Source organism: Doryrhamphus excisus, linkage group LG20 (assembly GCF_037039965.1).
Source record: "Doryrhamphus excisus strain RoL-2023G ecotype Guam linkage group LG20, RoL_Dexc_Guam_v1.1, whole genome shotgun sequence".
Lineage (NCBI taxonomy): Eukaryota > Metazoa > Chordata > Actinopteri > Syngnathiformes > Syngnathidae > Doryrhamphus > Doryrhamphus excisus.
This window is the reverse complement of record NC_136376.1, coordinates 6,807,987-6,829,901: the sequence shown is the minus strand read 5'-3', so window position 1 is coordinate 6,829,901 and position 21,915 is coordinate 6,807,987. Positions and strand designations below refer to the sequence as shown.

Below are 21,915 nucleotides of genomic sequence, written 5' to 3'. Positions count from 1 at the left end.
TAGACAAACAACCATTCACACTCACATTCATACCTATGGACAATTTGGAGTCGCTAATTAACCTAGCATGTTTTTGGAATGTGGGAGGAAACCGGAGTACCCGGAGAAAACCCACGCATGCACGGGGAGAACATGCAAACTCCACACAGAGATGGCCGAGGGTAGAATTGAACCCTGGTCTTAGCCAGGATTTTGTTTTTTTAATTTCTAATTGAATAATGCTTGAGCCTAACTCTGTTTTGGTGCAGATCTGGATAAAGGTGCAGATCCAGGAATTTAATCTTCATTTTTAAAGTATATATGATTCACATTTTCACATGGAAATCTCTAATTTTGGCTAAAATCTGAATAACGTTGTGTAGCTGCAGCATAAACTCAGCAAAAGATGACGTGATTCGTCCAAGTCAACATCATGATGGTTGTCGACGTCATGTGCCCCTGCCAAAAGGTTCTCAGGCATTTTATAGCTTAGAACGTCATGATAAGGTTGATAAAAATACTTTTTATGTGCAGCGTAATCCCTCAAGATACAACTTGTCTGTTCGCTGCTTCGCTCCTTTTATGGACTTTTTAATATTACACTTTGTAAATGTCATGCACTGTGTGAAGTGCAGTCATTAGGCCACGCCCTCCGTATGGAACCTTCACTTAAATCTGTCCTATGCTTTTTTTTACCCTCAACAAAATGGAAAGCATCGACAATGACAGGAGTACATTACAAGAAGATTGCTATCATTTATCTGTTACAAACATGCTTCCTTGGCAGATAAATGGCCACTTAGCAAGAGCATACTGTAAATATGCAATTTTGAACGGGCTGTGAGGAAGAAACCATTACATTTAAGGGAGGGTCTGGAAAAAAGTGCTGATACGGTGGTTTATTTTCATTTGTCAGAATCACACTGACAAATTGTTTTTATACAATTTAATGTTATTATAAATTTAATGCAATAAAAAGCACACTTTGCGCGGTGGACGAGTGGTTAACACGCAGGCCACACAGCTAGGAGACCTAAGTTTAATTCCACCCTCAGCCATCTCTGTGTGGAGTTTGCAAAAACATGCTAGGTTAATTAGCGACTCCAAATTGTCCATAGGTATGAATGTGAGTGTGAATGGTTTGTCTATATGTGCCCTGTGATTGGCTGGCCACCAGTCCAGGGTGTACCCCGCCTCTCACCCAAAGACAGCTGGGATAGGCTCCAGCACCCCCTGCGATCCTCTTGAGGATAAGTGGTAGAAAATGAATGACGGAATGAATATATTTAATGCAATAAAAAGCAAACTTTGCATGGCGGAGGAGTGGTTAGCATGCAGGCCACACAGCTAGGAGACCTAAGTTTAATTCCACCCTCGGCCATCTCTGTGTGGAGTTTGCATGTTCTCCCCGTGCATGCATGGGTTTTCTCCGGGTACTCCGGTTTCCTCCCACATTCCAAAATGTGTGCCCTGTGATTGGCTGGCCACCAGTCCAGGGTGTACCCCGCCTCTCGCCCGAAGACAGCTGGGATAGGCTCCAGCACCCCCTGCGACCCTCGTGAGGATAAGCGGTAAAAAATGAAAGTATGAAAAAGCACATTTATGTACCCTTGCATAGTTCCAATAATCTACTGTAATCCAAAGTCTGCATAATGTTCCTCTGTCCTCCCCTACAGGTCATAATAGGTATTGACACACCTGATGACAGACAGGCCTCTCTTGTCTCATGTGCTTCCAAACAATAAAAGAGTGATGATGATGATGAGGAGGAACCTTGGCTTGGCTGAAAAAGCCCCCACCAGTTCCCGTGGCGACACAAAACAGCCGGAGGCCTCCCGATGACATAACGCTTCCCCCTTGCATCACTTGTGTACCTCGTCGCCATGGTGATAGTGGTGATGATGATGATGATGATGACCCAACCGCCTCTGGAGCTTCACCTGACTGACTGGTTTGTGCTGACAGTGGGTGTGTTTGTTCCTGCTTCATTGCAGGCCTTTTTCAGAACATTTTATGACGTCCTCGCTTGTGAGAGATAATGTTTGCTGGCAGATGGCATAAAGCAGGAAAATCCAAATTTTTTCCACCCAGAAAAATGAAAGAATATTTTTCTATATTTTTTTATTTGTAAAAAAGCCTTTTTCATTTAATTTTTGGTTTTTTTATAGTGTTTTATTTCTACACTTTTACACCCCTGGCATAAAGAAACTCAATACAATATCTTTACAAAAGATTAATTAAGATTAATTCCTTTTGGGGGCAATTGTCTCTTTATATGATGATGTAATATTATCTTTAAATTCCTCTTGGGGTTTAGAAAAATATTTATGCCTATACTATGTATAATAATACATAATATAATAATATAATAATATAATAATATAATAATATAATAATATAATAATATAATAATATAATAATATAATAATAATAATATGTTGAAATGTAAATGAAATGATCATAATAATTGTCATATTTCCTGATACATTGCCTGAGTGTGAGTTGTTGTGATCAGAAAGTGACATTGCGAGTGAAACATGGTAGCCAGGGCAGTAAAAAGATGAAACACTTGCAGATGCTGCAGGCTTGCTTCAATTACAGCAAAGTTCCAGCACACGTTAGACGGAGGGCCAGTTTAATAGGGACAACATCTGGCCAACATTTTCTCTTTTTCCTTTTTTTTTTTGCAGCACGCCACTAATTGCAATGAGTGTCTTTTTTTCCAGTCTTAAAAAATGGAAATGGAGCTATAGAATATATTTTACAATGTTACATAATGTTTCAGTTGTGGACACATATAGCTGGCATGGCAACAATAATGCAGTGAGTGAACTGGGGCTGCATGATAGGACTTGAAGTAAACCTCGCTCCCCGAAGCCTCGAGAGCTGCTCTGGTAAGTGGGTTGACGGCTGAGTTTTTAGCCAACTGGCTAAAGTGTGCGACTATTAATGTATGATGATGTGCTGGACTGCACGGGATGACCATTGTTAAGATTTATTGATCATATCACAATAACCATAGACTTTTATGGCATCAATTTACAGTAAATGTATGAATTTCACTAAGGAACACTTTGATAAATTAAATTAAATTAAATATTTACACTTGTATGTTATTTTTGGAAAAAGTTTATTATTTATTATTATAATAATTAAAAAAATTGAAAAATAAAATTTAAATTTTAATATCATATAATATCATATTTTCAATATTTTCACCAAATGATTTTAAAAATAATTTAAGCACAATATATGATACCACACACTGAGGTTCTCAGCATTTTTCTTCAACCATATGCCCTACAAACCATGGGTAACCAAATTCTGGCCTGGGTGCAGCTTATAATTGTTCATGTAATAATTAAACTGGACGTTATATATTTCAAAGGACACTTTACTGACAACAAAATTCATCAGACAGCAAATTAACACTCAAAAATTAACATAAGGCATTGCGTGTGAGCAACACATTCATTGGGGTGCTGCAATGACGTCAGCTCCCTCTGGGCTTTGAGCTCCAGGTTCTCTGGCAGTGTAACCTTGGGGGTATGCATACCCCACTTTGGGAACTTGGACATTGGATTAGTTCCTCACTCAATCCATTCTATCATTTTAATCCCCTATTATTTATAGGTACAAATATTGTTATATAATAACTTGGGATTATTATTTTTGGAAAGAATATGAAATACTTTTTTGGATTGGATGTTGCCTAGCGTCATGTCCAGTTGGAGTGTGCTAAATGCTACACAAAGAACTATATTTAAATGCAGATTACGCATGTCGGTGGTTGTAGGAGTTGAGATCAGAGTCCTCATTGCACCTCAGGGATTAAAAGGGCATCTTAAAATAAAACAGGCCTTTGAGAGATTTAAAAAAAAAAACAAAAAAAAACATCTTGCTCCCCGTCTTGGCAGGTTTGTCCTCTGCAACCACTTATAGACTGGCAGCAGGACTATTTATGTCGGACACGGGCTAAGTTACAGCCCTTCCCTGTACCCTGGATGTTCTTATTCTTTACATAGAACATAAAGCCGCATAAAGTTAACATACAACTACACACTTATTTGATTCATCATCTGCCTTCACCCCGCGCTGCTGCTTTGTGTGTGATATGCTAAACACTTTGTAAACAGTACCGTGCATGGTTACGGTCGCCATGGTAGCGCGACAACAGCGTTCAGCTCGGCTCCCCTCAAACACGGGACAGCGGTGTTATTTAATAGTTGGCGTGTTTCTATCACATAATCCTGTCACACAGGCAGCGTGCAGCAGCCCAGCTGTTGCTATGTTTTGCTCTTATCACACAACAACAACAGCCACAAGGAGCCAGAACGGCTTGGCCTTGCTCGTGACCCCGCCTCCCCCCCCCCCCCCCCGCACCCTCGCCTTGCACCACGTCCAAGTCAGCAAGACAGATGCTCGTGCTCTGATTGATGACACTTACATCATAAAGATGCATTATTCGATTTTGGGAAGTGCAGGCACTGACACTTTTAAAGTCGAATCAAGATTTGTCGTCGAGCTCATAGATTCTTAACCGGTGGCGCCTTATAATTAAATTACAAATGTCTAATGTGCATAAAATTTATTCCCTTTTTATATTTGTTTCACTTGTTAGACAAGAAGTTGTCATGCCCTCCTCAATTGGTGCTTACAAGCAGTGTTGCAGAGCCACACTGAAAATATAAACTAAGGATTATACGACATACAAAAAGTCTTTGTTATGGGAATAATTTCAAGAATAAGTTCTGTTTTAGTTGCAGTATGTCAGACGGGACCTATTATGCTAATTTTTGGCCCTTTGTATTGAGTTGTTGACTCCTATAGAGCAGCTACACTTGATAACCCGTACAGAAAGGTTTGTAGATCTTCCAGAATCTGCACCTATTCCAGCTGTATGGGCAAAATTGCAAAAAAAAAGTGCAGTTCCCTTTTAAGTTCTTCAATTCAGGAAATGTTGGAGATATCAATTTCTGAGGAAAAAAAAAATTTAATGAGAAAAAAAGTTGTATATTTTAAAAATAGATGAAAAATTTTGGCATTTTTAATAAGAAAATGTCTATATATAAACAAGAAAAAAACTAGCTATACCTTTCTGACAGTTTTTTTTTCTTTTTTGTGTGAAAAATGTACAATTTAAAAAAGTATATTTTTCTGAAAAAGGTCATAATTTTCCTACAGTTTTGTGGACTTTTTGGTTTGCTATTTTACAAGAACAGAAGACATTGAAGTGAAATCTGAAAGATTGCCATTGCGTAACAGTTACAGTTACAGTTACATAATGGCTTGGTAATATTTACTTAGATTTTGAATACATGCTGTGAGCCAATAAAAACAATCTGTCCCCCATGCCTTACTTTACACACCCTGGAGTAGAAATATCTCACTGTACTTTCCCAATGAATCCAGTAGTCTTTTGCCCCTCATAGACCACCATACTTTCTTCTTGATACTCCACATGGGACCTCAGAGAGTAAGCTCGGAGCTGTGTAACACACACAAAAAAAGAAAAAAAAACACCGAGACAAGACGGATGTTTTCCTGACGTTTCACACGGACGTGCAGCTCATTGGCTGCAGAAAGAGAAACTCCTGTCATCTATCACATCTATCACAAAGTAACCTAATCAAAGGAAGGTGTGTCTGCTGCTTCTGCAGCTTGGAAACACCCACTGGAGGTGTTTGCTGTCATTGCCATGGCAACATAAACAGCAGGCCTCAACACACACACACACACACACACACTACAATGCATTATGTAAGGGCTTGTCGACTCTCATGCTTTCTTCCCAGGACTGTGCACAAAGACGCTTGCAGGAAATATGTTTATTATTATCCATTTAAGATTGTCTCTGCACCATGTGTCCTCTTATAAGGTGTTTTTATGTTATGATTCACTTTTAGCACATGCACAAATCAATTCATGGCTTTTTGCACAATTTCTGTTGTGGTTGCAAAAAATAGCAACATAATAACAATTTGGGGGTTATAGCTTGCATACTAATAAATACCATTGCACACTGTGAGGCCAAGAAAGATCAATGTGCATTATTGTATATGGTAAGATAAGATAAAATAAGATAAGATATGCCTTTATTCGTCCCTCAGTGGGGAAATTTGTATTGCACAGCAGCAAGAGTACAGAGTCAGTTAAGCAGTACAAAATACACAATATAGAAAAATAAACAATATAAACAACCAAGTATTCCAAGTATTAACAAAATCAACAGTTTTTCCAAGAGTTATATATAATACAGTATGTAGATAATATGAAACGAGATGAGATATAGTATGACCAGTCTATACACTACGAGATCTTGCTAGAGAGTCAATATGAGGTATTATGGAAATACTTCACATAGAACTTAGTATATTGCACAGTTTGTATAAGTAAATAAACATTCATTCATTTCTACCGCTTATTCTCACTAGGGTCGCGGGGGTGCTGGAGCCTATCCCAGCTGTCTTTGGGCGAGAGGCGGTGTACACCCTGGACTGGTCGCAAGCCAATCACAAGGCACATATAGACAAACAACCATTCACACTCACATTCATACCTATGGACAATTTGGAGTCGCCAAATGTGGGAGGAAACCGGAGTACCCGGAAAAAACCCACGCATGCACAGGGAGAACATGCAAACTCCACACAGAAATGACCGAGGGTGGTATTGAACTCAGGTCTCCTAGCTGTGAGGCCCAAATGCTAACCACTCGTCCGCCGTGCAACCCGTAAATGTCCCCCAAAAATTCTGCATGGAGAGTTTCTGCCAAGGCGTCTGGAAATGTATTTGGTCCCAGCAGCAGGTGCCACATTTGCTCTTGTGTCATGAAGCAATCACATGTTGTACGTGTGAGGCTTCTGTGTAAAATATGTGCTTTGTTTGTCTACTTTGCACACAAGGACTTCATTATTTGATCTCACTCCATTTAGACTGGAGTGGCGGCCTCGAAGCGTTACACAACAAACACACAGTAGCATAAAGAAATGTTTCCAATGACGTGCAAATTAAGCTCTTAATGCGCACCTTTGTGACAAAGGCTTTTTGTGCTGCATAAACACTGTGTTACACTCTTAAAAATGCCGGGTTAAAAACAACCCAATCTGGGTTGTTTCCCAACCCAACGCTGGTTAAATATAGGACCAACCTCGCGTTGGGTTATTTTAACCCAACAAGTTGGGTTGGTTCTCTTAACCCAACAATTGGGTTGTACATTGGGTTGTTCATATGACCCAACGCTGGGTTCATATTTACTACACGGCTGGGTTATTTCAACCCAACAAGTTGGGTTGCCAATATACCATATATATATATATATAATTTATTTATTTTTATTGTATGCTAATATTATTAATAATATATTACAATGACACCAATGTAACAATAAATTATTTATTAAAATTCAACATTTCCAGAACATACAAATATAACAACTCACAACATTTCCTTCACATATGAACAAATTATGTCCAAAAAAATTACATTTTAAGAACGGGTGAGGGGGACAGCTATGAGAGAGTGATATATACATAGAACAAGAGGCTCTGTGAGCAGCAGCACAAATGGGTAGGCGATTGTGCCTGCTGCAAGTATTCCACCATGTTAGCTCCGACCTATGATGAGAAAAGAAAAAAAGGTAAGTATTTTGTAAGTATTTCTAGCAGTGCAGAGCAATTGTCATCAGCTCTCTACTGAAGCTATTTCAATATAAAATCTATGGGGAGAAGTGTGACACCTGTAAAGTCAATGGCGTGTTCAACAATTTATTCAGGGGGTTTGGCCAGTCTTATGTTTGGTCTGTGGTTTGTGTGATATGTTTGGTCACACATCACTATGGAGTAACAACTTACACCAAGTTACGACTTGTAAGAATAGTGCTTCATGAAATGAGAAACAGCCAAATGTTACGCTGTCACACAGTCCACGAAATACAATCTTTTCAAGTCGCTCCTCATAAAAAGAGTCCTGCTTTAAAACTGTGTAAAAGAACAACTGGAGTCATTTCACAATTCAATTACATTTTAATTTTCTGTTGAAAGGTAAATTACTTACCAGCTTAACATCGATGAAGGCTCTCTTCACCTCCTGAATACTCGCCCGGGCCAATTTCCTGCCCTTTTTAAACACAGGCGGAGGGAGCAGGATGGGCAGCAACGTCATGGGCAACTTCTCCCCTGGCATCTGTAGGACAATTATGGGTGTCATTACCAGATTGTTGAGAACATGAGTTTTAAATATTATAATATATTACAATTTTAGATAAAACTGTTTTCAATATGTTCCACTACTGTGCAGTGTTGTCGTATTGCAATCAACCCTAAAATAATATTGAGAAAATGTCTCTATGTTTACTTGGTCTATATTAAAACACAAAAACACACCCCAAACATTTTTTTTTACCAATTGGGATCATAATGTGTACCATAGAGGGTTTGTCATCATTGTCTCGAGCAGTGGTGAGCAAACTTTGACTCGCAGGCTGATATAACAGCAATATATATTGGAATCACAAGATGGCTCACCCTGTTAAAAATTTGGGTATTGGTACAAGCAACAGTGACTGACCCACCGCCATTTCTTATGTGTAGAACATATAGTAGGCACAGTAGCTACTGTAAAACAATACCCATAAAATGAAGGCATGAAGATGACTTACCTTTCAATCAGCCCCGGTAGCTGCCACTCAGTCAATTTGGAACTGACAAACTCATCCATAGATACTTTTCAGCGAACTGAAACATCACAAAGAGGGTGCATAAGAACAAACATACCATGAAATGAAATAAGATTCAGTAGTCCAAAAGTATTTTCGACATTTATATGCGACTTACAAAACTGTCGTCGAATTCGCGCCCAAACTAGTTCAAACTGATTAGTATACAGTGGACTATCGGTGGCTAACGGAAGCCCGCTAGCATGCAGCAGTCTAGCTTAAAAAAAACACCGGTTCATCAGCACGCTCGTATTAATTCACGAGATTCTTTAACTTGATATCACATAAAATGGCAAATTGACGAGATAACTGACCTTGTCCTCATAACTATCACACATGTCTCTTGTAATTTCAACAACATAGTTTGGTTCCTACATAGCTCGCCAGCGAATGTGTTTGCTTGCCACTTTTGGAGGGAATGGAAGTTTGCTAAGGTTACCGATCGATTCCTCAAGCTAGTACTCAACAGTGCTTCACGAACTTACATTTTAACACGTTTATGAAGCGTTATATAATAATATAAAGACATTTATACGGTAAAACAATAGTGGGAATGTAACAAACCTTGCTCCGTGCTGAAATTGGTCTCCTCAGATGAAATGTGGGGTCCGAACGAAGTAAGTTTGTGGGCGGGGCTTTGTTGCGCATGTCCAAAATTCTACCCAACGCTCTGGGTTGTCCAAAATAACCCAGCACAATATAATGGAAATCACAACCCAGCAGCAAATAACTCAGCACCCAACAGAGATAACCCAGCGAATTGGGTTCTCAGAATACCCAACTCAATAAAAATAACCCAATTAAATGACCCAACAGGCTCAACCCAGCGATTGGGTCAAAAAAATAACCCAGCATTTTTAAGAGTGTATTTCTACTTTGGGCTCACATTCACGTTCTGATTTTTACATTAGGAAAGTTGTAAAAGTGCTTCTGTCATATAAAAGAGCTTTGACTAGCATTTTTGCAGTAGGTCCTCAAAAGCAGCAAATGTTTTTTTTTGCTGTAGTTTCACAAAAATAACAGTGTTCTTGACATATAAAGGATCTGTGTCTAGCGTTTTTGCAGGCGGTTCCTAAAAATAGAGGGTGCTCTTGTTATTGGGGTTTTTTGGTAGTAGGTGCTTAAAAACAGCAGCGCGCTCCTGTCATAGAGAGGATCTTTGATTAGTATATTTGCTGCTGGTGCTTAAAAACAGCAGAGCGCTCCTGTCATAGAGAGGATCTTTGATTAGTATATTTGCTGTCGATGCTTAAAAACAGCAGAGTGCTCCTGTCATATGAAGGATCTTTTCCAAAGCTTTAGTTCAGGATATGACAACTCTACCACCTGAGTCACATCGCCCATATAGGATCTTTGACTAGCATTTCTGCAGTAGGTCCTTAAAAATATCAGTGCGCTGTTGCATAGACTACTGTGTTTGCTGTACTCCTCAAAAACTGCATATGTTTTTTTTAGTTTCTTAAAAACAGCAGCAGATGCTTAAAAACAACATTTTTTGACTTTTGCAGTAGGTCCTCAAAAACAGGAAGCGTTTTTTTGCTTCTTCCTAAAAACAGCAGAGTACTATGTCTATATATAGACAGTCTTAGACCAACATTTTTGCAGTAAAAAAAGAAAGTGTTTTTTAGCTTTGGTTCCTAAAAACATATAAATGATCTGACTGACATTTTTGCAATAGGTTTTCAAAAACAGCGTGTGTTTTCCTTAAAAACAGCAGAACACTATGTTACATAGAGAATCTTTGAATAGCATTTGTGCAACAGGCTCTCAAAAACAGTTAGTGTTTTTTGCTGTAAAAATATGTGCTTTTTCCAGCTTGAAGCCGTTCCTAAAAACAGCACAGTGCTCTTTGTCATGCAGAGGAACTTTTGCGTTGTGTATGACTCTGTTAGACATTTTGTGTTGCAAAGATTTTGGTCCATGTTGATAAAAATGTGGCCCCTAAATAGCCCTGTCCTGTTTCAGGAAAGTTATCACTGAGTCAGTTCAATAAATCTGCTTTTTTATCACCAATAAAAGCATCAGTGGAGAAACCTTGCATTTGTGGACACACAGTTAGCCAATATTGTTGTATTTTTGACCATTTTTGAAATATTCTCTTCATCTAGGGGGTATCAATTTTTAAACGTTTTACAAGTACATGTAAAATACAGTAATAGCTTTCATACCACATTTCATTGTAAAGAAGTAAGCAAGTGATTGTTCTAACTAGCTCCCCAAGTGGCCGTTGGAGAGAACTACACTTCCCGGCGTGCTGCGCTTGCATTCATGACATCATGACGCCTTCACGCGCTCGGCCCCGCCCCGCCGTGCTGTAGCGGACGAGGATGGGGTCAGTGTGTGTTTACGTTGGAGGGCTCACAACAAAGGACGCCGTGGAGAGGCTGTCAGTCACTGGATATTCTCTTTCTCCGCGGAGCACGTTTATCGCTCACAACTCCTCGCATCTTCAAGCCGTTTGAAGCCATTTCTTCCTTTTTTTTGGTTTGTCCTTTTTATGTGTTCATCAAGCCCAGAAGGGATAAATTAAATTTTTTGCTTCATGTGCCGGTCAGCTAGCTTGCTAGCAAGTTGGTGAAGACGCTCAGCTAGCAGGGAATAAATCGTCATTGAATTCACAGTAAGTCAATATTCATTCACACACTCATTTCTGTTGTAAAAGTCATGGCTGAGCTGCTTTAGCTCCTTTGCAGCTAGCCGTCTTTGTACTCCAACGTGCCACAATGATTTAGAAGGGCTAGCTCATTATGTGACTGTCCCAGCTTGAAGTTATGACTGGTGGGGTCTTTTTTTTATTGCTGCAGCTGCATAACTGCAGCCTTTTTGACATGCACCTGTTTGTAGTATCTTTTTTTTTCGTTTCTTTTTGTTATTTCCTCTGCATGTAAATGTTCCATGTTTGCAGACTTGCAGGTATTACTTTACATCACCTCCTCCAAGCCTGCATGCTGACCTGTCAGCAGGCCAGGCAGGGAGCTGCAGAAGGAACATTGCCTGATAAGGAAGGAAGGCAGCAAGCAAGCAAGCAAGCAAGCAGTGTGCTGTCTCAAAAGCTTGATTGCCGCTTAATGACTTCCCTCCTTGAGCCTCCTTCTATCTCCCATCTCATTGTTGGGCCCCCTTCCTCCAGCCTGTCCCATTTGGAGAGGCTTGATTTGCTTAAGTTTTACTGCTAAGATAGTCATCGTGCTCGCTTCCCTTTTTGCCTTGTGGGAGAATGTAAACTCCATCTGCTGCTCCTCCATCAGGACGCCGCAGGCTCTATTGCATGTCAATACGTGGAAAAATCAGGGAATATTGCATTGATTATTTCATACAAAGTTGCACATTTACATTAACACCATTCGAAAGGAGTACGAAGAAGCAAAAGCTCATTTCATTTCATGTTCATTTTCTGTGTTCAGTGTCTTCTATTGTACCAATCGTTTAATAGTAAATGAAAAAGGATGACCATGTGCAACAAAATGCAGACAAATTATATAGTTTCCATCACATATTGTTTATATTGCCCATTCCTGTGTCTCTCTATATTACCCAGCATGCATTGCGGGTACTATAATAACAGTTAAACCGTTAAAAGTCACACGTTTGTGTGGTTATGTTGTTACCCACATCATTATTGTTTTGCGCACCTTTTGTGTGTGGTGTTTATTTTTAGGATTGCACCATGAATAAGACTGTCCTCCTGTTTGCAGACTAACTGTCATTTGGCTCACCGTGTTAAACAAGTTGTCGGCTCCTGCTAAAGTGCAGACCATGCAGAGTTAACATGTCGATGTACTGGACTCCACAGATAAATGAATTCAAGGGAAATATTGCAATACATCAATTAGTAAAGTAGTAAACTAGACAGAATGTATGATACTAATTTTAATGCAGTAATCTCCATCAAGAATATATCATTGATATTTGGGAAAACTGTCAGCATATGTAACTGCTGAATGTACAGTGTGTCCATGTACAGGTATGGGCAAAAGTATTATTGCCAATTATTTGTCCATAACTGTAAAAATGAGACTTATTTAGGTACGTTTGCACAATGTAAATAGATCGTACTTCCCCAAAAAGTTGCATTTTTATCCTGTTGAGGCTGATTTTGTTTTGTATTTCATTAGACGGTGCAGGCGTAGCTAATGTAGAATTATTTATCACTAAACTGTAGTCAATAGAGCTTTTTGTTGCCTAGTGAGTGATGGTGGTCCAAACAAAAGACTTGCAGCACTTGGCATCATGCAACTTTTTTGGTATACTTTCATCTCCGTCAGCATAAAAGTTCAGATGACAACATTGACTTAAACCTTGAGGGAATGGAAATAAGCAAGGCTGTCGTGTAGTTATTAGTCCCACAACGCTTTAAAAAGTGGTTGATGGGTCCCTTGCCAGAGTGTCTGCGTCTGCACAGCACATTTAGATGAGAACAGGGCGGGGGCTGTAACGTCTCTATCTCTTTCCTCTGTTCTGTTCCCGAGTTCGGAGTGTCAATTTCAGGGAGGAAACCGGAGCTGATGGTGTCAGAGGGGAGCGTGGAGATACTCTGATGTCTTAATGGAAGAACACACACACACACACACACACACACACATACATACACACACAATCTTCCTGGCCTCAGTGGGATGCTGCCTTACTGTTGTCCATGAATGAATGGATCAAGGTCATGCCAGAATTTTTAATACATTGAAGTTTGAAGTTTGTGCACAAAATGCAGTCATTTTGTGCTTATTTACAAGAGAGTTATCCAGCAAATATAACGTGCACATGTCTCAGGCTTATCCAAAAGCATATTTTTAATATACAATTGGACATATGTCTGGGAGTGAGCCGCAGAGAATGGACACTTGACTTGAGAAATAATCAAGCTGATTATTTTGGGCGGATGTGACCAAGTCTTTTTCATGTTAAAAAATGTTATTGTTTATGTTGTGTCATAGTTTTTATATAATTTGGCAAAAAATATATGGCTACATTTTGAAAGTGAATGCTTGGGATTGACTGAGTTAATGACTTAGGACTCGACTCAGACTTTAGTCTGATGACTTGAAAAGACACAAAGTTAATTGGGTAAAACTAATATATCTTTAAACGTCTTCAGAAGTTCATTTCCAGTTGTACTGGTTTGGACTAAATCCTGACTGTTATGTCAGCACTGCTTTTCTGTGACTAAGTCTTGTCACACAGGTCTTATTTTATAAAAAAAATGCATTCATTGTATCTGTCAAATTTAATAGACCCTAAAAATAAACAGTGTTTGTGACTTGTAAGGACTCAAATGACATTCGACTTAACTCTTGTCTTGCCTTAAGACTCGACTTGAATGTCTTTACTTGACTTACTTCTGCTGTTTGCTGGTGTTATTACTGTACCTTATTAGATTGGCAGTATCCTTATAAAAGTTGGTTTGAATAGACATTTTTGTGTTGTACTTGGACGAAACCCTCTTCCTGTTTACATTCTTGTGACCAATAAGAGACAAGAGCGCCGTCACGTAGTTTGTTGAGACCCTAAAGATGAAACAGAAACACACAAAATTTCCCAATCCTGTTTTTGAGCAGACGAAGTGAATTATAGCTGTGAAAGCACCCTAAGATTGTAACGTGAACATGACGGCTGTCAGACTTGGGCGTATGTGTGAGCGATGTTGTTGAAAATGAGATTTCGCAGAAAGATGCTAATTGTGCTGTATGCTGCTGTGTCTGCAGGGCGTCACTTAACACCTCATAAAGCACTATATGTATTTCTTGTCCCGCCATTAGTTCATTAATTAATGAGACAAAACCGTTAGATATACCAGCAATATTACTATTGATTCATAGACACTACTTTTTGGTATTTTAGGATAAAAAAAAACGGTACTGGCAGCTTTGTGGTGTGAGAGGGGTCTAGCTGATAAACAGGCTGAAAGTTAGCAGAGGCAGATTATATCTTTGAAAGTGGGTCAGGCGGTGGGCATGTTTTCACGGCCTTATTTCTCTACATCATAGAGAAGAGGGGGGGGGGGGAATGAAAGGGGTGCTTTTTCCCCGTGGTTAATTTCCTGTGATTGCTGTACTACATCCTTGCCCATGCATATATGAATGAATATATGAATTCATTCAGTGGTTAAATTGACCAGTGTTTTCCCATCTTATTGAGCCAAGGCATATATTTTACATGGGAAAATTCTCCGAATGGCAACAGGTGGATACACAGGTTAATGATGCCTCTCACTATAAATTAAGCTTTGCTTCTTCCTACTCCTTTCGGACATGTGGAACTGTGAACTGATGATGTGATGCACTCATGTGATGTAATCTGCATGTTCAAATGAAATAAAACCATTACCATTACCAAATTGCTGGCGTAGATAGTATTTGTAGTAAATTCTGTCAAAGATCATTTGTGCTGCGGCACATCATCATCATTTAGTTCCATCTTCTCGCTGGAGGTTGGAGGTCATGGTTCTCAGCTGCTAATTTGCAGTTCTGATAGCATTTGTTGTTCCATGTGGTGATTTTATGAATCCATTTGCGTCTTGGTCTACCGCTTTTCCTCTTTCCCTCTATTTTTCCTTGTACGAGTTGAGTTTGAAATAGGCTGTGTCTAATTCAGTGACCAAAGGAGACATTTTTGTTTTCCATAATATCCTTCAAAAGCTTTCTTTGTTGATTTGCCACTGTTAGGACTTCTTGTTCTTTCTTTTCCAAGATATTCATTCATTCATTTTCTACCGCTTATCCTCACGAGGATCGAGCAGGGTGCTGGAGCCTATCCCAGCTGTCTTCGGGCGAGAGGCAGGGTACACCCTGGACTGGTGGCCAGCCAATCACAGGGCACATATAGACAAACAACCATTCACACTCACATTCATACCTATGGAATATTAACCTAGGAGGAAACCGGAGCACCCGGAGAAAACCCACGTATGCACGAGGAGAACATGCAAACTCCACACAGAGATGGCCGAGGGTGGAATTGAACCCTGGTCTCCGAGCTGTGAGGTCTGCGCGCCCTTTCCAAGATATCTTTACTGTTTTCCGAACTCACCACATCTCAAAAGCTTCCAATCTTTCATTAATTTGAAATGTTGACAAATCTTTCACTTTAGAGCTACTTTATGTCAGTTTGTTCATTCTTTTTTTATTTATTTTGGAAATTCCCAGCGTCACCTCTTAACATGAAACATGTTCTCAGCTAGGAAGTGTTATGGTGATAAAATGAACATTCTTTCCTGCTTACCTTTGTGTGCTCGGGCGTGTCAGACGGTGAGGTCATTCTCTGGAGTCGTACACCTCAAACAGCTGACACAAGAAACTTCCAATGATGTGAGTCAGGGTGAAGAACAACTTTTTGTGTTGTGTTTGCGGGAGTCATGTTGGGCATCAAAACTTGTAACTCAGTAATACCTGTTTAAGGTTTTTTTTTCCTGCATTTGACGAGTGATGGAATCATGGAAACTCTTGAGTGATTTCCCACAAATGCTGCAGAAAGAGGAAGGGGAAAAACACCTGCCTGCAGGCAAAGAACATTTTAAGTATACAGCGAGATGTTCCATGCGTGCAGAAAGCATGGTCAACAATACACATGACGTGTTGACACATGCTGACCTCAATCACAACAACACAATGATGAGGTTTCGACTTAGACGACGTGCTTCTTTTCGCAATGATTTGCTTGTATCAACACTACAGTCGTTCCTCGCTACATTTCAGTTCGAACATTACTCTCTCTCAGTATTTCAAAAATTAATGAATAAATAAATGTTTAGTGGTTGACTCGGCACTGTTCTGACTCTAAAAATATTGTATAAATGTAGTATTCTGGTCACTAGGCATCTGTAATAATTCCATAGTGAACATGCCAGAGCAGTTCAGACGTGTGCTTTTGTGCATTTATGCTCATGTTGCTGCTTTGGATCCTGTTGCTGTTTGTTGTTGACGTCTCGTCCCGCTGAATCATTGATGAGCCTGTAACTTGAACGCGTTCCTCCTATTTTGTGTGCCATCAGCCCCCCGTGGTGCCACTTTCAGGAACATCACACAAGGCTGCCCGGGAAGATGCGATACAACACACAACCCTAACAACCAAAGTGTGGCTCATATTTGTTATGTTTGTCATGTATGTATATTGTTCTTGTACATAAACTATATTTGAGTTGTTGTAAATTACCATGCCACGGAAAGTAAACAAATGAATAAATATTTGAACACTGGAGCACACATCTCCAGCAACACAGGAAATATGCCTTTCAATGCTAATTTTGGCGGAAATTAACATATTTTGATGTCATGAGCACTAAGTTTGCAAGATACAAAGATAATATGTCCTCAGTGATCGGTTGCTTGTTTTTTTTGGACATTTTATATTAAAAAAAAAAAGATCTCTTTGTTGCAAACATTAATATGTCATCCATAGCAACATTTATTTGTTTTACTACTGCCTTTGTGTGGCGAGTGTCTGTGTGGGCTGTGTGTGGAAAGTTTCCTTATCCACAAATGGTGGGGGTTTGTTTTGTTGTGCTTTGAACGAATACACAAAATTAGCTCATAAAATAATCATATCTAGTATGTTTATAAGTGATTATGTATTAATTGAATTTATAATTGATTAATTTCTGTTTTGGGCAGGCACGGCGGTCCAGTGGTTAGCGTGCAGACCTCACAGCTAGGAGACCAGGGTTCAATTCCACTCTCGGCCATCTCTCTGTGTGGAGTTTGCATGTTCTCCCCGTGCATGCGTGGGTTTTCTCCGGGTACTCCGGTTTCCTCCCACATTCCAAAAACATGCTAGGTTAATTAGCGACTCCAAATTGTCCATAGGTATGAATGTGAGTGTGAATGGTTGTTTGTCTATATGTGCCCTGTGATTAGCTGGCGACCAGTCCAGGGTGTACCCCGCCTCTCGCCCAAAGACAGCTGGGATAGGCTCTAGCACCCCCACGACCCTCGTGAGGAAAAGCGGTAGAAAATGAATGAATGAATAATTTCTGTTTTCACTCTTTGCATCCACCTTTAAATTAAACATATTTTGCTTCAATTAGATAATCATGATATCCAACCGCTGTCACTCAATCTTTTAGATTCCCCCCCCCTGTATTTCCACCTTAATTTCAATGAAAGTCTGCTTCTTTGTTGTCGTCGTCTTTCCACCAGCTATGATTCCGAATGACAGCGGCCATCGTGACAAAATGCAATCAAGGCTCTTTAAATATGGACGCTACATTCATGAGTCACTTGAGTTGACCTTCTATGGTGAAGTGGTTTTGTGGAAAGGGCATGACTACTCAAAACCACAAATTGTGTAAATATTGTGGTATCCCGCTTATTTTTGTCCATACACACATTTTGGGTTTCTAGTGTACGGTGACTTTAAGTCCGAATTCCATGCACGTTTATAGATGAGACCCTTGGATTGCATGGCTGGTTCCCACAGTGTCCACAGCAAGTGGCAGTTTGTGTTGATGGATCACTTTCATTCACAGCAGGAATTTGACTCCAAAGCTTCTGATTCTAGTCATCTTGTTTAGAACCAGGTTAACGAGGTTAAGCCTGCCTCCTCGGGGGAAAAATTAGCTTCTGAATGTATTTTGCACACTTTAGATTTTTAATGTAAATATTCCTGAGGCTTTTGCAGCATCCCAGGGGGCATGTGGTGTATGTAGCGTGTTGAAATCAGCGTGATCCGTGTTAGGGCTGCTGAGTCAGCATTGCCCGGTCCAGCAAAAGACCCGATGGTTGAAACGCCGTCTTTGCTTGCGTTCACACATCTGTTTTCAACAAGGCGGCCGGGGTTTACATTCCACACCCCGTTCCTAATGCTTAAGTCCTCCTGCTGACCTCTGCCACATATTTCATGCCTCGCTGTTTGTAGCAGACGAGCGTGAGCATTGTTGTGGCAACGTTTCCTCAGGTCAAGTGCTGGACGTTGGTCGCTGGTGGGTGGAGCTGGAAGTCAAGTACAGTACAAGTGTGCTTCACTGAACTTCTACCTGTTTGGAGGTAGTCTGCTTTGCATGCATGATGATTTCATTGGCCCACACTTTTAGTGGCACTCACACATTTTACACACACACACACACACCGGACCTCCTGGGACCGCTGGACATGAGAGAGGAGTGCTCCTGTCTGGGAGTGGGCAGGGAATTGGGACTTCCTGTGTTTATTGACATGCTATCACTTTCTAGCAATGTTCCTGACGATCCACTCGCTACATATATGCAGGACCCGTGGTGTCCTATTTTTTTTCACATGCCCCCACGCGTTTGTCAGTCTCCTAAAGGTGTGTAGTAAATTTTGTGGTGATTGGACTACACACCTTAAAGTTACAGTGGGTGTTCTTGTGAGGAAATTCAAGTCAATCCAAATCACGGGGTAAAACTTTAATAACAGCACCACCATATGCTGTATTTGTCAGAAAATTAATAGCACAGGAAAGACATGAGGGGTACGTGTTTTGACAAATTTTCACCCTTTTTGTGTGCAGCGGATCTGGAGTAGAGTTATGGCCGACGTCACTTCTAGTCCATTCATTTTCAATGGAACCTACATGACAGGGTGATTATTTGTCCTGTCAAGTGACACACGAAATTGGCACATGTACAGTTTTGTGGTTGTGCATGTCATCGTGCACACTCCAGAAAGTTGAAAACCTTCATTGCTCTCGCCCTGATGAGGAAGGGCGTTTATGTGTTTTTTTTACTTTTTGAGTGAGAGGTACAAAAAGGTGATGATGCAACTCCACATTAGAATAGATCACATTTGATGCAGTTTTAAGATGAAAAAACGGCCACAAGTCCACAGAAGTGCATTTAATATGCATTGAAGGGAAATTTAACACACATTTTTCACACACAGTTCATTGCAAACAACCTTTTTGTGTTTGTTGTGGCATAGATGTTTATACATTTTGGCTACATATATATAGATATGGGGCTGCACGCTGTGCAAGTGGTTAGTATGCAGGCCTCGCAGCTACGAGACCCGAGTTCAATTCCACCCTCGGCCATCTCTGTGTGAAGTTTTCGTTGCGTGGGTTTTCACCGGGTACTCCGGTTTCCTCCCACATTCCAAAAACATGCTAGGTTGATTGGCGACTCCAAATTGTCCATAGGTATGAGTGTGAGTGTGAATGGTTGTTTGTCTATATGTGCCCTGTGATTGGCTTGTCACCAGTCCAGGGTGTACCCCGCCTCTCGCCCGAAGACAGCTGGGATAGGCTCCAGCACCCCCGCGACCCTTGTGAGGATAAGCAGTAGAAAATAAATACATGAATGTTTTTACATATATCTTTTTTCCCTGATGAAAGATGAGAATTTATATGCTTTATGATTATTTCTGAAGCTGCAGGCCAGAAAGCAGTCTGGCTTGGATTCATAGAGCAGTCCAAGTGTCAGGAGGTGTGATTGCTACTACTAATTCATCCTGCTATTAATTTCCTATAATGTGGCATCGGCAGTCATTTTCCCTTAACGTCCCCTCTGAGTTGTATTGTTATGTGGCTGGAAACAACCTCCTCACCACCAGCGGTACACCCACCATGCGGCCATACGCGTCAACGTTTGTGTATGAGTGTAAATGGAAATTGGTGACGTCGTTTCCCCTCATTCAAAAGTTTGACATCCTTCATCGGAGAAACTGAGACATCCAAGAAGCTTCACGTGAGCTTTTAAAAAACGTGGACAGCCACAGCTTGTAGCAACAAAGACTGATTTGTCCCAAACAGCCGTCTGGAAGTTGTCTCTCTTAAGTACTGCACACGTGTTTTCAGCTGCTAATGCCAATGAATTAAACTCAATGTTTCCTGGTTATTATGAGAAGGAAACAAAACAATGACACAGATTATCTGATAATAAAAATCCCATCTAATCAGCCGGCTGACTGTGTTAGACCATAAAAACGTGACAGGTATCTGGAGTAATTAGAGTGTTGGCACCGTCAGCAAGTCGCCCTGCTGGAGGTTTCTTCAGCAGCAACAGCAGCGATTAGCCTCTCTTTTCCTTGAAGGCTCCTTGTGGCTTTGAAAGACTTAAGCAGCTTTCCGAACGGGACACGGGACGAGGGGTGCACAGATTTCCTATTGGAAACAAAGGTTGGACAAAAGAATCTTTTGTTACCTGTGTGGAGGTCAGCTTGATCACCTGACGGTTGTTTATGCTCTGTTTAATAATCAGCCACTAATCTGACTGTTATTAATGTTGTGAATAACAGTTGTTGTGTAGACAAGAAACATCTATAGCATGCTAAATTAATAAATTAATCACAATTTTGATAGTATCATCTCAACTTGGACTAAGAACAAACAAATGTGTGGATTACATTTCTGTACTTGTCAGCACTCTTTGTCAGATTTAAGAGATTACATTTGGAGAGACAAAATAGTGCTTGACTTGGGACTTGACTGACCTGTCTTGACTTGAGACTTGACTTGGACTTGGACATCTTTACGTGAGACTTCACAGTACAATAGTGATATATTACTCCCCGTCACCACATAAAATGCACTCACTTGGGACAGTCAATGTCAACCATTCACATGTGTTTTGGTTCTGCCCAAATATCATTCATTTTTGGAAGAGGGTATGTAAAACCATGAAGAGGATTTTGGGTTACAGTGTGACTTTATCATGTGAGACATTGTATCTGGGCCACCTGGTGGGAGACTTTGTGTTAAGAGAAGATAGGTATTTAGTATATAAAATCATGTTGGTAGCAGGTAAAAAAAAGCCATTACCAAAAAATGACTTAATCCAAGACCCTTGGCACTGGAGGACTGACTTTGTTTGATGAACACAATACATGACATGGAACTATTTACACATAGATTGAGGATTGAAGAAGACATGTGTGGAAAAAAAAGGTTGAAATGCACACTGTTCACGGACAAAAATCAAGGAAATGACTCTAATTGCACCATGACAGGGAATGTGGGATAGCCAAATTGTGTGCTGTGTATGTCCAGTGCCGCCTTTTTGTTTTGGGTGTGTTTGTATTGCTGTTGACATTTTGTTTAAAATAAATAAATAAAAATAAAGTATATAAAAAAATGCACTCACCTGAACGAGATGTTGGGTGTAAATTGTCTAATGGACGTTCTCACACCGCTACTTTCAATCCACTTTGTACCAACAGGTGACATAATTAAAGTGTTAACATGTAGTTTTACCAACAACCATAGCATATTTAAGCAGCGTGCTAACACGCAGCACAGTGATGGAATAAATAAGCAGAAATTGATTATCTCTGTCC

The 21,915-nt window shown here is 40.2% G+C and overlaps 1 protein-coding gene and 1 long non-coding RNA gene across 2 annotated transcripts in view; one reads left to right on the top strand and one right to left on the bottom strand.

Moving 5' to 3' along the window:
* Window positions 1-7,399: 7,399 nt before the first annotated feature.
* On the bottom strand, window positions 7,400-9,557 carry LOC144894467 (uncharacterized). Its single transcript, XR_013625078.1, has 4 exons — window positions 9,260-9,557; window positions 8,639-8,714; window positions 8,035-8,163; window positions 7,400-7,595 (listed from the first exon to the last, which is right to left on the bottom strand). It is a non-coding gene; the product is annotated as an uncharacterized LOC144894467 (long non-coding RNA).
* A 1,463-nt stretch (window positions 9,558-11,020) lies between these two features.
* peli1b (pellino E3 ubiquitin protein ligase 1b) overlaps window positions 11,021-21,915 on the top strand; it is a 29,204-nt gene continuing 18,309 nt past the window's right edge. The window contains exon 1 of the mRNA XM_058058197.2: window positions 11,021-11,315. The gene's annotated coding sequence lies outside the window, so the exon portion shown is untranslated. The remainder of the gene's footprint in view (window positions 11,316-21,915) is intronic.